Raw genomic sequence first — 17,700 nt, forward strand, 5'->3', positions numbered from 1 at the left:
ATTGGCCTCTTGGGGCTCAGTGGGTTCCATCTCTGGCAAGACATGCCCAAAGGCCAAACTCTCAATGCCCCTGCGACTGTTTCCTTACAGTCCTTCCTGCCACCCAGAGACAGTGGCACTTGTGTGTTCATTTGTTTTAAGGTAATACTGGATAGCAAGACAAGATGGTGCCAACTAAACCCAGTTAATTCCCTATCCACCACATGGCCAAGATAGCTGGCTAGACTCAGCCTTACCATTTCACATTAACTTTCTTATTCTTTCCAATCTTAGAGAAATCTTCCCATGATAACCCTAAATACTAGATAAATCCAAAGGCAGAGCACTACAAATTCAGGGGCACACACATGCATAAACACAGGGAGCAACTTGTAAAAGAAACTGATAAAAGCATTGATCAAAAGGGAAATCTAAATTTAACTGGACTTGCTGTTACTGAGACTTTTTGTTTCTGTTGTTTGATACTGGGACAAGGTCTTAGAGATGTTTGCTTTTGCTTAGTTTTTTCACTCAAAGGCTGGCTCTCTACCACTTGTACCAAACCTCAATATCCAGTGTTTTGCTGGTAAATTGAAGATAAGAATTTCATGGATTTGTCAGTCAGAGCAGGATTTGATCTCTAATCCTCAGATCTCAGTCTTCAGAGTAGCTAGGATTACAGGCGTGAGCCATTCGCACCAGCTTATACATAAACTGTTGATCAGATTCTTGGAATTATTTTCTTGGATCGAAGATTCCTTCAGGGACCATCTCAAGCATCTGTCTAAATCACTTCTGAATTGGTGACTAATAGACACTGTTTTTTATCCTGAAGGATAGTAGCTGCTACTTATTGAGAATTTACTACACAACAAGCCCTGCCCTAAATGCTGTACATAAAGAATCTCTTTTAATCATTAAGATGACTTTTGGAAGTTGCTATTGTTTCTTTATGGGAAAAAGGTCATGCTATGTAGCTCAGGCTAGCCCTGAATTCATGATCCCTTTTCTTGAGTGCTGGGATTACAGGTGTGCACAGACATGCCCATGAAAGCTAGTATTTTCCCCACAGTTTAAGATGAAACACTGACATACAGAAAAGATGAACAACTTGCCTAGCTCAAGTTGGGCTGATTTCTATTCCCTGAAGGCTAATCAAGAGCCGAGTCTGTTCTTTTGATTTTTGACAACTTTATTCCCTCTACCACCACCACCCCCCTTAAAGATTTTCTCCAAATCTCACTGAAATTGCTCATGCTGCAGTTGAAGCCCTTCTCCTCTTTGTCTTCTTTGTGGCAGTGGAGAACAGATGGCTGCCACTGGGCTGACAATGAATGGTGAGACAGTTGGGGACAGTAATTGTCCCCCTTCAGAACCAACAGTCCTAGCCCCTTGAGCCATTTTCCCATAGTCCTATTTTCTCCCAACCCTTCAATTACTTCTTTGTTTCTGGCCCAGTCCCTTGGAAGAGAATTCTCTAACTTCCTAACTCCGTATCAGCACTGGATGTGGGGACAGGAAGTTGAGCATTTCTACTTTACATTCCTCTGTACTTACCTGAGATGGGGCTCCTGGACTGACTCCTTATCAACACTAACCTTCCAATCCTGGATCTTTTCCTCTACCCCTTTATTCCCACACAGCTTAGCTTCTGTGTGTCTACCCACAGTGCCTCAGGGCACAATTACTCAAGGCATACCCACCTCCAGTGACTTTCACCCTGTTTGTTAACATTTTGACATAGCCTTCTAAACTCATCCTCTCCCTTAGAATGTCTTGTTGCCACTCCCCAAATATCCTCACAGCTCCCCCATTTGTTTTGGTGCCAATCCAGGGGCTTAACATTAGGGACTGGGTACTATCCTCCAGGCCTCTGGCTTCTTTTGCTGCAGGCTAGCTCTCTACTACTTTAGCCACGCTCCACTGGTGGCTTGTTGTGGTAGGTAGGTGGCTTTTTGAGGGGGTAGTTTATCGCAGATAAAGTCTCACATACTTTCCTGCCTGGGCTGGCTTCTAACTGCAGTCCTCAGATCTCAGCCTCCTGAGCAGTAAGGGTTACAGGTGTGAGCCACTGGTGCCCAGTACAGCAGCCCCATCTTTTTTTGGTTGTTGTTGTTTCTGCTTGGTAAGTCGTGGGACTTGAACTCTGGGCCCACGCACTGTTCCCGAGCTCTTCAGCTCAGGGCTAGCACTCTACCATGTAAGGCACAGCACTACCTCTGTTTTTTTTTTTCTGGTTAATTGGAGATAAAAGTCACATGGACTTTAGTGCCAAGGCTGGCTTTGAACTGGGATCCTCAGATCTCGGCCTCCTGAGTAGCTAGGATTACAGGTGTGAGCCAACGGTGCCTGGCCAGTAGCCCTCCCTATCTTTAGTGGCTCTGCTTAATGCTCAATAATCTCTGCTGACTGAGCAGGTAGAGATGTGTGTGTGTGTGTGTGTGTGTGTGTGCGTGTGTGTGTGTGTGGTACAATCTCAGAGTTGTTTTGGTTGGCATTTCTTTTATGGCCAGAGATGTCAAGCATTTCTTCATGTGCCTACAGGCCATTCTTATTTTTTTCTTCAGAGAACATTCTCTTTAAGTCTTTGGAACAAATACTTTTCTTGATACTTTGTCCCCCCCAGAGGCAGACAACTATTATTACTGGTTTCTTAAGAAACATTCCACACACGCTGCACACCCAGTTTGTGACTTTGTACATATCCATATTCCCTTTGTAGGTAATACATATGTAACTGGTGGTTTTATACACAAATTATATGAGTGTATATATTACTCATAAATTGGATAACAACTGCACACATTAAAAATGTTCTGTCAGTAGTATAGCTTGGTAGTATTCCATTATGAATTTATAAAGAGCTTCTCCATCTTCATTAGGTCTATGCAGTATTTTACTCTGTGGCTTAAGCCTAACCTTTTTTCCCCTACATGAAATCTCTACATTTGAGTTTAAGAGCACAACCATCGGAATCACACTACCTGATAAACTTGTAAGTCCATTCCTTACTAGCTCTATGACTTTGGGCAACTTATTACTTTGTGTCTCAGGTTCTTGGGGTTAAAATGAGAATTCCATTAGTTCTTCATGCTGGCTTGAAATGAGGCTTAGATATATTAATGTCCAGTGTGACATTAGCGTATGGCATGAAGTAAGCACCGACGAACACAAGCTATTGATTGGGAAGTTTCCCAAGTTTTGCCGCGGAGAACCTCAAACACAGGATTGATACCCAAATATTTAACTACTATTACAACTTGGGCACTGATTTATCACATCAATGCTGGCCATAGAGTGCTGATGTATGGACCCAGAGGCCCCGGGAAATGTTTTGGCATTTGCTTTCTGAGTTGCCAGGTTATGGATGGGTCTGGTGGTTCTTGGCAAAGGGGTGGTGACAACTGTTGGGTACTTGCAGGGGATCAGGGGAGCAGAACTGATGGATAAATAAGCATTTCAATAGTTAAATAGCAGTTGTGGAGCATGCCATGTAAAGTCAGCTCTGTGCTCAAACGTCTGTACTGTTGACTGTCTTCTTTAGAGACGGAATGGATTCATACTCCCACCCGCAGTATTTAGTCATTTCTAAGGATCCAAGTATCATGCTCTTTATTACATCTGACTTTGCTCCATAGCCAGGACTTCAAAACACAAAAGGAATACCATAAGCACGTCATTTCTATCAGGGGAAGCTCTGAAGCCACACCTTTCTCTTTGTTTCTTTCGCTTTATTTCTCTTGAAGAGAAATAGATTTTTATTGGACTATCAGCTACATCTCCTAAATAGACGACTTTCCAAGTACATCTCTTTTGTTGTGCCTTAGTTATTCTCATATTGTTACAGTATCTTACCTTGCAATCTGGTATATTGTATATACATTTATGTGTTTATTTGAAATAGGAAAGGAAAGGGGGGAAAGAAGATGAGGGGAGGAGGTAGGGAAAGGGAAATGGGGACAAAAACATGAGAAGGGGTATCAATGTGTGTGAAGTAATACTCCTCTATCTGGTGAATATAACTGTAACCCCTCTATTAATTACAATAAAAATTATAAAAAACAAAGTATACAACCTTTGTGTATTAACTACAGGTTGGGCACAATAGGGTATTTAAGCTGAACGATGCCCTTCCTGTTTCTGTTATGTCCTTTATTGAGAATGTGCTATGAATATTTCTCATCCACTTAACCCATATAGAAACACATGGTATTAAATGGATCACCCTATTTTGAACACAATCTGAATGCAGTTTGGACTATCTAGTCCAGCTGGGCCTTGAACAATGGAGCACAAGCTTTGGACCAAACAAAAGTTTTGAACAGCCAGAGTCACTTTATGGGTGGGTTTTAGTGCACAGCTGAGTTTTGAAATGATGTATGTCATAAAACTTAAAGCAGCTACTGCGCAATCTACCAAGATGGAGAGGTATTGCATCACTGTTAAGCATTGCCCCAACAAAGGAATTCCAGCATTTCTCTGGAAGTCTACATAATTTATGAGGCTCAATGCAAAATATAAATACGGGATCTCATTTAAAAATGAATGAATTTCATAATAGTGCATTATGTTTAGCTGGTATGATATAAAGCCAGATCTATCGCTGTAAACATAATATAGATTATTTGCTGCATTCTGAAATGCATTTGCTCTTAACCATGGCTTATGGTACAAAGAGTTATAATAGTTAATTTTGTGTAACTTTGGAGATATTTCAAAGAACATTTCAATCAGCACTACTTTTCTACCAGTCAAAGTAGATGGCATACATGCCCTTTCTCTGATACCTTCTCTGGCTTCCCTCCTGTCCAAATGATGCCCAGAACCCAAGTCTCTTGGGCTCTTATCCAGTGAACTTTTGACTGACTAGCACTTTCCCAACTTCTAGAACTGTGACCCTACAATGGTGTTCAACCGGAAGCCAGTCTTTTGCAACACCCACATACAAATGAATCAAACCCTCCATTAATTGATATTTACCCTTCTGCTTGCAATACAACCTATCTTCTTAGCACAGCAGACAGAGTAGCAGTCTCATACATACAAGGCAAACATTTACAATGCTGTGTTTTTCATATATGTCTTAAATGTTAAAACAACAGACATCAAATAAGACCTTCTGTGTTAATTCTGGGGAGGAAAGACCATTTCCACCCCAGATTGGACTCTATAGCAAGAACCTATCTCAAAGAACTCTACCCTCCAGATGAACAAACAAACAAATAAAATCCTCAAGCTGCTGAACCAAACAAAAAAAGATTTGGACATGCAAGCTGTGATAAAATTTCAGTATTGTCCTCATCCATCCATAGAAGTGTCTCTTCAGTGAGACACTTAAAACAGCCGATGGCAGAGCGACAGGTGAGGCTTGCTAATGGCTCATACATTCTAGAAACTTTCATATCTGATAGGGCCAGTTAGGTGCTACACTTTGGTGATATTTGTCATATATGTGCATGTGATACTTTATGTCTATCCAAGCAGGAACACATGACACATGTATTTTCATCTGTTTTAGATCAAATGATATTGATTGAGTAAAGGTCACATGACCAGACCAGAGTCTGAACCCAGGCCCCAGAATCTGATATCTATGCTTTAACATTATGCGCACCATTTTGCCTATACATCTTGGAAACTTTTTCTGCTTTTATAGAACGTAATTCTTGAGTGTTGTAATGCCTACTAAGGAAGATAATTCTTCAAAGCTAAAGACCTCAATCTCTCCAATAGACTGATTCAGGGTTGGGACAGATACACGCTTAGTCAGGCCTTAGTAAATGGAGAAAGAAGTTAGCTAATGTTTTTAGGCATTACATCTTCCTCTTTCTTTGTGCAATTTTTTTTGTCAGTTGTGGGACTTGAACTCTGGGCCTGGGCATTGACCCTGAGCTCTTCAGCTCAGGAAACCCTACCCCTTGAGCCACAGCACCACTTCCTCTGTGCATTTTTATCATTTCCTTCCTCCTACATTACTGACAGCCCTGACTCTTCTTCCAGAACCTTTTATATATCGATATTCAAAGCTTACCTGCTTTGTTGCTCATTCATTATTTTAGGCTCTTTCATGTTTCCTGACCTTTGGTGAACTGCTATATTAAGAGGTAGGGGGAGAAGATTTTCAACTGAAAAGACTCCTAGAGGAGACAAAGTGGTCAAAACATTATTAAAAAAATGATTTACGTGACTGAAGATCTTTTTACCTCCCTAAGATAGTTTTCCTTCAGTATCACTAAATTATACTAGAGTTGATCACTTGCCACCTGGCAGTAGCTGTTACCCTCTCTATTCTATCCAGCAACTAATTAAAACACTCCAGTCCTAAGAAGCATTTCACAGAATAAATATTTTGATCTTTCTTTGCATGGTAGACCGTGGGGTAAAGTATAGGAGAAGCAGCTACCTTTGCTTTGGAGTAGAAAATTCTGAGTATGAAGCCTTGCTTTGTTGCTTTGTTGTTACTGTATGGGTGAAGGCTTCACCAGTGGAATGCTGGAGCTAGCTTACCCATGCTAATAAATTAATTGGTACATTTTTAGGAACCTGCAAGCTGGTTGTTAAACATGGCTTTTATTATGTATTAAAATTATATAAATTTACAGTTAAAGACATTTTAAAAGCCAAGATTAAACACTAAAAAGTCAGTATATCCTAATTATTTTTATCGTGCTTACATCTTCTTTGTTCTCATGGAATGGGTCAGAAATAACTACAGCAGAAATGGCAGAAATAACTATGTAAGGGGAGTTACTTACTATGCCTCTCTTCCCAATCCTGGATTTGGTAACATTGCACTATGAAAATGAGCACACTCTACAAATCAAATCTTAATCCATTATACTTTGGATTATATAAGGTAAGTAGAAGCTTCAGCTTCTACCTATTAAATGATATGTCTTCTAAATTGGGACATCTAGGACAATTACAGTTGTCTCTAGATACTGCCAGATTTCTTATATGAAGGAACAAAATTATTTCCTCCTATCCACAGAGAGACACTGGTCTAAGGGATAAAATAATTGAAAATTTTGTTCTTGTAAATGGGACAAGTAGAAAACTATACCAGACAAGGTTGGGAGAATTCAGGAGCAGTAAGAAAACAACAAAGATCAAGGGAATTGTGCAAACAGAGTAAGGACAGACAAGGAACAGGCTGGTTTCAGGAAGACCTGGGCCATTTTTCCATACCTGTTTCAGAAGATATATATATGTGAAAGACAAGTAACTGAAGGATCACCTGGAGGAAAAGAACTTGGCTAAAAGAATGGAGACAGAAAGCCTTGTTCCAGGGAGACAGGGCTTGACACCTCTAAGACACAGGATGTGAGAAAATTCTAGAAAGATAGATTAAGGACTGGATGATTGGGGGTGGAAGTATTTTTAAATATCTAGTATTTTGTTTATTTTTTTAGGTAATGAGAACTCACGCCAGGATTAGAACACCTAACAACTTTCTCAGTATATAAAAGGCAGAAAGTATTATTTAACTAATAAAAAATAATAATGCTCCAAATTTATCAAGTGTTTCTCATATGCCAGATACTTTTTCATTTTTCTTGTTACAGTTGTGTGTGTGTGTGTGTGTGTGTGTGTGTACTGAGGTTTGAACTCAGGGCCTCACACAGGCTGAATCCTTCTTCTACCAGTTATACCATGTCTCTGGCCTGTTTTTGTGTTGGATATTTGTAAGATAAGGTCTTGGTTTTACTGCTTCCCTTTGTCACTAGGATAAGAGGCATATGCTACCAAGCTCAGCCATTGGTAGAGATGAAGTCTTGTGAACTTTCCTTGAGCCATCAAGCCCAGCTTGCCAGGCACTTTATCTAAACTATATACTGTATTAATAGTCATCATAGTCCATAGATAGTCTCTCCATATCTATCCATTATAAAGATTAGGAAACCAAGACTCATAGAAGTCAAGAGTCTCAAGTGAAATGGGTGAGTAATGAGCATACATCTGACTATCCCCTATGCTCCTATACAATTACCAAACAGAAGATGAATCCTTGGGGCTAATGTGGTTCTTGTAAAAAGGAAGCTGTGGTAGACCCAACAGAGTAGAGGCATGGAGTGTGTTGGTAATAAAACATTGTAAAGAATGTCAATAATCTGCACTTCAATCTGTTATTGCTTGATAGGGGAGGCCGGGGGGTGGGGGGCGGGAAGAACTGAAAAGGTCTGTGGTAGCTAGCTCCCATTGCTGGAATGTGACAGGAAAAGCTAGGAAAAGCATTTAGAAAGGGAAGAGAAGGATGGTGGAAATCTGGATATCAAGGAGCCCACAGAATAGCCAGGAGGAGTGCTTTTAAGAGGCAAAGTGTACAGTTCACGAGCCTGGTCACATTCCCTTGCTGGGGGCTCTGTGGGTTTGTCCTGGGAATCTCAAGGCTCTCCGGAGGTTCCTTTCTATGTTTATATTATTTAGCAGGGACGGCTTGTTAATGACTAATCTCTGTCCACCAGGCACTGAGCCAAGGGAGAGATGCTACAGCTCCAGCCAGAAGGCCACTTGTGATCATCCCCCAGGCTTCACTAGAACTCTCTCCTCCTCCTCACCCCATTGACTCATCAACTTACCCCAATGTCAGATTGAATGCTGAGCATTTGAGGAAAACAGTGGGGACTGGGAGAAGGCCGGATTCCGAATCCTCTCAGGATCCCGCACGTTTCTCTCTGACCCTAAACCATCTTAGTAAGTACCTCATGCATCTGGAAAGGGGGAGTGTCTAGCTCAAGGTAATGGAGAAAGAAATTGTCTTTTAAAGTTTTTTCTTTGACATCTGTAAGTTTTGCCAGTGAATGGATTCTAGAGCTAATGGAGTTGGAAGTTAAATCCCAAAACATTTGAAAAAAGGAAAAACTGAAAATTCTAAAACCAACAGAAGTAGGAGTTTCTTATTACTGGATTATTTGTTAAACTGGAAATATATGTATATATGTGTATATATATATGTATGTGCATTAGAGTTATGGTTACCCACAGAGAATTACTGAAAGTTGTACATTTCTGATATGTTTTGGGGCTGATTCAATAGATAATTTGTTTGACCTATACAGTGTACAATCTTCTGGGCATTTTCCAAATCTATGTGAGTTTGGAATATTGTTAATATTGGATGGTCAAGGATATAGAAACAGGAACAATGCTGAAACAATACTTAATTGGCCTAAAAATTTTCTCTAAAAGAAGAATATTTGGAAAAAAACCTTTCACCTTTGCTCATAATTTAAGAGAGTTAGTGTAAAGAGTGGTTGTAATCCAGTAAAGATGGAAGTAAAGAGGACGGAGGACTGGAGAGAGTTGGCTCGATGGGTATCGTTAAAGTTATATAGGAACAAGAAGTTCTGCTATGCTGTTGAACAGTAAGCTAATTATAAATACCAGTTATATACTGTGTGCATTTCCATTAGCTACTGGGAAGATTTTTGAGCATTTTTACTATAAAGGAATTGTATTTGTTTGAGGAGATAGTTAAATCAGATTCAAACAAGCACAACAAATACATACACTGAAATACCATAGAGTGCCTCATAAATATGCATAATTTTTTGCTAGTCTGGGGCTGAACTCAAGGCTTGGACACTGTCCTTGGACACTTTTTGCTCATGGTTAGTGCTCTGCCACTCGAGCCACAATTCTACTTTTGGCTTTTTTGTGTATGTGGTGCTGAGGAATTGAACCCAGGGCTTTGTGCATGCTAGGCGAACACTCTAGGTTTTGCTCCCAGCCAGATATGTATGATTTTTGTGCTCTGATGTATCAATGAAAATATTTTTGAAAGAAAAGCCTTTCTCTTTTGGTTCCAGTTGTAAAAGTCTAGCTTTCTATTGCTATATTACTACGAGGTAGAAATACATTTAAAAGATAGAAAATCAAGAAAGAAACTTTAAAAGACATGTCCATGTCCAAAAGACATGAATCTATAAATAAGACATTTCCTTGTCTGCTTCCTCATACATCATTTTTCCTAACTGGGCTTTGTTTAAAAAGGAGAGGCAGGGGGATAATAAATGACTCACTATGAGTTCTTTGAGCAACTTGACAGCTGATACTGTCTTCGGTGCTTAACTTCAACAGTATTGATGAGAGGGGAAGGGACACAATACTGTTATTAATAATTATGGGGATTCATGTTGGGAGGTGATGGATTAATGACAAAGATCATGCTGGTAATTTCAGACATTTTTTTTTTGCCAGTCCTGGGCCTTGAACTCAGGGCCTGGGCACTGTCTTTGGGCTTTTCTCAAGGCTAGAGCTCTACCACTTGAGCCACAGCACCATTTCTGGCTTTTTTTCTATGTATGTGGTACCGAGGAATCAAACCCAGGTCTTGGTGCATGCTAGACAAGCTCTCTACCACTAAGCTAAACTCCCGGCCCAATTTCAGACATTTTTATATGTCAATTATAATTTGATAAAGTAAGATATGTGTGTATGCACATGTGTTTGTGAGTTCACACACACGTTCCTGGTAACTCCAAGGCTGGGAGACAGTTGAGAAGCCATTGCTGTATTTCTGGCTTTTTTTTTTATGAAATGCTAGACTTTTTTTATAGCATGCTAGACACTTTCATTTTTGCAGTATCCCCTTCCTCCTCACCAGTCTTCCAAATCGTGGACCAATGCCAATGCCATTTGCACCCTGAACTTTTCTGTTTTGTTGAGAATGTTGTAACATAGCTGATGTAACTTCTGGTTCATAGGAAACGTAATGAGCAGGACAGATCTCTCCTGTCCTGAGACTCAGCTTCAGTATTTGCTGCAATGTTTCCCAGGCACCTCTGCCCTCCTCCTTGCAGATAGAGAGGAAAAACAATGCCAGCCCTACCCTTCCTCACGTCTGCACATCTCCAAGATCAGGCAAGATGGTAATGGAGCAGACAATGCTTGTAAGGCCCTGGTACACTCACAAAAGAAGAGAATAGAAATGGGGGTATACCCAAGCGTGCATGATGGAGTCAACTTTTATTCTGTACCTATTAACTTGTTCCCCATTTTACTTATATTGCCTATTTCCTTCTCACCATAACAAAATTTCCTGTGAAAATTTTAGCTTCTATTCATTTTAGCGACGAGGAAAGCGAAGCCTAAGAAGGATGAGTAAGACTTGAATTAGGGAAAGGATTTTTCTGAAGAAAGCTTTTTTGCTTGTTCTTCCCATATTATTAGAGATGGGGAAAAGTTGAAATTGACCAGCTGGACAACATTTCAGCATTGGCAGGGTGATTTGTTAAAACCCACAAAGATTTTGAGGCTTCCTAAAACCTCATGCAGGGGGCAGATGTTGGGTCTTGGTGCATTGTTTAGCCTCAATCACAGGAGAATCTGGTACAGCAGACCGGCCCTTTCCTTCAGTTACCAGCTTTTCAATTGAAGTCTGGAATGAATGCACCATAGTGCTGGTAGATGACAACCGAAAGAAGCCTAGAACTGTTGTGGTTTTCAGAGGCTTCAGAATGAATAGCCTGATGTGACAGAGTTTTCAAACACCCCCCCCCCAAAGATAAGTGCATAAAAGAAAGACTCTTTTCTTATTGGGGCAAGAAACTTCCCTTTTTCCCCAGGCTCATTCCCCCGTGCACCCCCCCACTTCTAAACACTATTAGCAAGTGAGATAATGAAAGAGCTAAAAGAAAGGATAGCTTTCCTTTAGATATATGTTTTAGAGCTGGCAATAGGGCCGGAATCCTGTACGCTAAGCACCTGCTATACCACTGAGAGATACCACTAGCCTATCCCAAGCATTTCTTGTTGCCTCATATTCTCCACCAGTGAAAATGTATCTAAAAGGAATCACTCTAGGGAATATCCTGAGTGCCAAGCCACATGGTGAGGCAAAAAGCCATCATAATGTATAAACTCCCATCTTCCTCTACTTTTCTCCCACCTTTTTCACTAAACTTGACTCCTTGCCAAAGATTGTACAAGAAAAGTGGTGTAGTTTATTCTTTGTTGGGTCTAAGAAATATAACAAGGTACTAAGGGTTCAAATGAAATGACACATATTTTTCATTAATCTTCATTTTTTAAGAATAAAGGTCAAATAATAAAAGTTTGAAGCATTTTCCTTCATTTAAATTAGACTAAGATGACTTCTTTCTACTTCCAATGAACTTAGGGGAACTTGAATCTGTTTCTCTGTGTTTCTGTCTCTGTCTCCCTCTGTCTCTGTGTCTGTGTCTCTGTTTCTGTGTCTCTGTGTCTCTGTCTCTCTCTGTGTCTCTGTCTCTGCCTGTCTGTCTGTCTCTCCCCTCCCCTCTCTCTCATCCTGGGGCTTGAACTCAGGGCCTGTGTGCTGGTCCTGAGGCTCTTTGTGCTGAAGGCTAGCACTCCACCACTTGAACCACAGCATTACATCCAGCTTTTTCTGAGTAGTTTATTGGAGATAAAAGTCCCACAGACTTTCCTGCTGGATTGGCTGTGAACAGCAATTCTCAGGTCTCAGCATCTTGAGTAGCTAGAATTACAGGCATGAGCCATTGACACCTGGCTAAGTCTCCTGTATTTTAATGGGTGCCATTAATTGAGACAGGAGAAACAGCATGGCTTTCAACTCCTGTAGTTATATTAATAGGGGTATGTGGAAGACATGGTAAATATTTATGTGTCCATAAGAGTGGGCCTGACTGAGGGATATTGCTAATCAGAAGAAAGCCCACTTTTTAGGAGATTATCCTTGACAGAGTTGATAAAGAACTATCTGCTGTCATTTCCTGAGTTGTAGAACTCTTAGTTTAGATGCCAAATCTAGATCAACATTAGGGAGCTGAGGCTAGTGGTCGTCTGGGGTTAGGAGAACAGGGCACCCATGACTGGGCTCCGGGAGTTCAGAGTTTCTTTGAGATTGTATTTTTAAATCTATGCTTTTGGGGGAGGGGGCAGGGGTCCTGGGGCTTGAACTCAGGACCTTTGTGCTGTCACTGAGTGTCTTTTGTTCAAGGCTAGCACTCTACCACTTGAGCCACAGTACCATTTGTGGCTTTTTTCTGAGTAGTTTATTGGAAATAAGAGTTTCACAGTCTTTCCCATCTATAGTTGTCAACTGATACTGATGTGTCCCCATAGGTCCACTGATTGTTAAAAGAGAGAGAGAGAGAGAGAGAGAGAGAGAGAGAGAGAGAGAGAGAGAGAGAGAGAGAGAGAGAGAGAGAGAGAGAGAGAGAGAGTGAGTAGGGGGTTATCTATGTGTGTGGAGGTAGGCAGTATTTTGGAACTTTCTGTTAAAAATGTTTTGGGATATCTAAAACAGCTCTTCCACATGTTATTAACTAATGGCATTTGTTTATTATATGTATATATTTTCCCAAGAAAAATAAATTTTCACTGAAGTCTATAATTTTTTTGAAGCACAAAGTATTATTCAATCTTGAAATGTTTTTGTTATTATTTTTAAAAATAAATAAAATGCTGTTTAGTTTTATGTGTGGGACCGGGAGAGACATGCTAAAATACGCTCTCCCACTTAACTGCACTGCTAGCCACTAATACTATTTTTGAGGAAAACCCTCTGATATAGTGAATCTAATATATCTACTTATATCAACTAAAGAAATAACTGGTAGGATGCAAAACAAGAAATGATGATTTTGTGGGGATTTGATATTCTTCAATGTATTCATTCAACTTACAAAAGTTTATAACTGACTTTATAACTACATCTAAGATCTCTCTTGACCTTCCCAACCCTGTTTTTCTTTACGTTCCAATTCAATGCTAACACTATAAAACTAATGTCTAGTATATTATATATATATAGTTATATAAATACTCTGTTTTCAGAGCATTTAACCATTCCCCTGTTGATAGTCATTTAGATGATTTTCATCTTATCACCATGAGAAGTGATATTGCAATGAAATTCTCTGTGTATAAAGGCAAAGATTTCTCCACAAAAAATATCTATGAATTAGATTTGCATTTCAGCATACTATATCTTACTAGAGAACTCATTAAAACACTAAAAATGGTCTCTGTTTGCAATAAATAAGAATATACTTAAAACTTTAAAAAATTAAAAATTGACTATCAGATAGCTAAAATGTATCTAATTGTATTAGTTTTTGTTTCTGTTAATTTCTGACGTTTTCCGTTTATTCACCACTTATGTCCCACTTTGGTGAATTTCCTTTTCATATTCTTTGCCAAATTCTCCCTTGGATTGTTTATTCTTTGTTTTTTATTTATAGGAATTATTTATACATTATTCGTACTAATGTTTTGGCTGTTATTTATGTTACCAATGTCATTTCCCAGTTTCTGATATTTAGTTTTGTTTATAGTGTTTTAATTTGTCTTTTATCTTAATGCTGTCAAATATATTTCTTTCAACTTATGTCTTACATTATTACTCCTTTCCATCCACAATTTCATAAAAGAAATATTTTTCCATTATTTTCATCCAATGGTTTCTTAAGTTCTGAAATCTTTACTCTATCTGAAACTTGTTTCCAATGATGATTCCAGACAGAAAATTTTGCTTTTATTCACAAAGGAACAGCCAATTTTCCTGATATAATTGCGTGACTGATTTGAGCAGAATCCACTAGCAATAGCATCAAAAACTATGCACAGTTGTTTAAAACACTGGGTGCTCTTTTCCCTTCCAATAGCCATCCTCACTGCAGGCCATTTTCCCAAGTCTGACAACTGTTCTTTCAGTCACTTTCCTGATTGGGAGAATGAATAGCCACAGCCCTGCTTAAAACCTTCAAAGGACTCTCCTTCTGAATAAGTTCCAAACTCTTTCACGTGGTTCTATGATGGTACTCAGGTCTCATCTCTTACAGTTTCCTCTCTAGATCCTTCATCTCCACTTCCACTGCACTTGCGCTGTGCTTCCAAGCATAGAATCATAGCACTCTGGCCACTCTGCCTGGATGTAGTTAAACTTTCTTCTTTTTCTTGACACAGGGTTTTTATGATTATTTCAAATGTATCATTCATTTATTTTGTCTCATGTCAGCACCAGAGCTTGAACTCGGAGCCTGGGTACTGTCTCTTAACTTTTTCATTACTATTACTGCAGCAATAGCTCCACTTCCAGCTTTTTGGTAGTTAACTGAAGGTAAGCGTCTCATACACTTTCCTACTCTGACCTGGCTTTGAACCATAATAAAGCCTTTGATCTTGGCCTTCTGGGGGGACAGGAATACTAGCATAAGTCACTAGTGCTTAGAGAAACTCCAATTCTTGTTGAGACTTTTTCCTAGAAAGAAATTCAAAGGAGGAGAAAAGAGGACAGTGTTATGAGAGTTGTCTATAGCAGAACTCGTGTTACCCTGCTAGGCCTCTGGGAAAATGAAGGGGTGAGCACCAGAGGCCAAATGATAGGGAAAAAACATTGTCACCATGATTGCAACAGAGAGTTCTATCAAGGTTAAAGAAATAGTAGCACTGTGTCTACCAAAGGTGTACCTTTTGTGTTGCTGGAGTTCTATGGCATTGTTATGAAAGCATGGTTGAAACTTCCTTTTGTGTTTTTTATCAGTCTGGGCCTGGGTGCTGTCTTTGAGCTCTTCAGCTCAAGGCTACTGCCCTACCCCTTGAGTCACAGTGCCACTTCCAGTTTTCTGGTGATTAATTGGAGATGAGAGTCTCTCTGACTTTAGTGCCAGGGAGTTGGCTTTGAACTGTTATTCTCAGATCTCAGCCTCCTGAATAGCTAGGATTACAGGTGTGAGCCACCGCACGTGGCTCTGTAGTTAAAATTTCTGTGGCTTATTCTTCATCCTTTATATTTAGGTGCAAATGTCTGCTTTCCAGAGTGCTCTTCTTTGGCATCCTCTCCAAATGGTGTCCAACTACACCATTGAAATTCCTAGCTCCTTAATTTTATAATTATTACCACTGGAAACCTGATTTCTTACTTGTGTATCAAAAACTTCTGCTTCACTTTCTCCACACTCTTGGAAAATGAATTCCATAACGATCCAACACAGCGTGTGCTATTCCATCAGCAGCTGGGTTTGTTTGAGACAGTATCACCAATGTCTTCTTTGTGAAGTCTTCATATTGAATTACCATGTATAATCAGTCTTTATTTTGACCTTCTACTTCTCTGGAGCAGTCAAAGCTATTTAATTGGAGCAGGGTCTTTCCAAGGTTGCCGTTTGCAAATGGTTTGGGATAAACTGGAACAGTTCCTTATATCATGAACTTCCTTTGACACACAGTATCTAAACAAATAAATATCAATAACCAGAAATTGAGAGTTCATGTTACCACTAACTATGTGTCTTATCACAATAAAAATAAATAGCACATACCATTGGATTGCAGCATCAGATAGAAAGAAATAAAGGAAAATAAACATTTTATTCCTGCTTCTACCAATAATCAAGGCTTACGCTTTGTATTACTAGAGATTCTTCCTTGCTTTTCTTGCTAACCGAGAGAGAACAAACCTTTCAATTCATTCTGCATGTTCCTTATCCCAGGGGTAGTAAGAATAGGGAACTGAATGAGAAAGTTATGAAGTGGTTGTGGAAAAATTCAGATCTTATTTTTTCTCTGTCCTGATTTCATATTTAGTACCTTCCATATTAATATAAGTTGACTCAACTGATTTGCATCTTGATGATTATAAAGCCAAAAGCAAGCATGGCTAAGAAATAAGTGCAGAGAGCAAAGTGAGCATGGATTAATTGCTGATGCAATGTTCTCTCTGAACAGAAGTGAGGAAATTCTTCAGGGAGCCTACACGTATTTCTAGAGGAGAGTACTTTGGGAGTGGCACATTGCCAGTACCCTCAAGAGGTACATTAGCGAGCAAGCTCCAGTTAAAGTCATAGTTCAAGAAAGAAAGATGGAGGTTAACATGTGGGCGTGCTTACCTTGTGTTATAAAGATGGCAGGCACTTTGAAGGGGTGTGAGTGTAGGAGTTTTCCCTTAAAAGCATGTGTCTTAGCTTTGACATAAACCCATGAATGGATTCCTGATACCTGAGGTTTTGTTATTAATTTCAGAGTTCTTGGGCAGTGTCTAAGTGTCTAAGGAGATGAGCTTCCTGTAGGGCCCGTGTGCATCAAGTGCTGCCTGTGGCAGTTGGCCTACAGTGATGTCTTCTTTTGCTCTCTGCATTATCCCTTGTACTACAAATTACTTTCTCTGATTCTACTAATGGGCTAGCAGTGGTTTGCACCAAGCGAGTACTAATGATTAGTAATAACTAACCGAATCTAAGGACAAAACCCAATGTTTAAAATCTTAATGTCACTAGGAATTACAAGCCACAAATTCAAATTTATATATATATTTTAGGCAGAAATTCTTAATAGGAATAATCAATTCTAGAACTCTCCAAAATAGAAATCTATCACTTTCAGATGAAGATTTCCAATAAAGCAGAATGAAATGTGAACTCAAGGAAGAATGATGATGATTTTTTTAAAGTTCCTCATTGTTATCTGGGAGCTGATGGCTCACCCCTATAATCCAAGCTACTTAGGGAGGCTGAGATATGAGAATTCAAAGCTGTGGTTCCAAGCCACCTCAGGCTGGAAAATCCATGAGACTCCAGTTAACTACCAATAAGCTAGAAGTGGAGCTGTAGTAAAGTGCTAAGCCTTGAGGAAAAAAGGTAAGAGAAAGTACCCAGGCCCTGAGTTCAAGCCCATCAAAAACAAAACAAAACAAAACAAAAAGAACGCAGCACACCCAGAAACTCAAAACTTTCTTTTTGGACACTGAATTTAAATTTCACATAGCTGTCAGATGTT

At 39.5% G+C, this 17,700-nt stretch overlaps 1 protein-coding gene across 2 annotated transcripts in view; it reads left to right on the forward strand.

Annotated features, from left to right (window-relative positions):
* The first annotated feature begins 8,592 nt into the window (after positions 1-8,592).
* The window catches only part of Nr1h4 (nuclear receptor subfamily 1 group H member 4), a 61,272-nt gene continuing 52,164 nt past the window's right edge, over positions 8,593-17,700 (forward strand). For both annotated transcript variants that reach the window (XM_090328486.1, XM_090328488.1), the window contains exon 1: positions 8,593-8,673. The gene's annotated coding sequence lies outside the window, so the exon portion shown is untranslated. The remainder of the gene's footprint in view (positions 8,674-17,700) is intronic.

The sequence above is a fragment of the Megascapheus bottae genome, chromosome 2 (genome assembly GCF_031878675.1).
Source record: "Megascapheus bottae isolate mThoBot1 chromosome 2, mThoBot2.hap1, whole genome shotgun sequence".
NCBI lineage: Eukaryota > Metazoa > Chordata > Mammalia > Rodentia > Geomyidae > Megascapheus > Megascapheus bottae.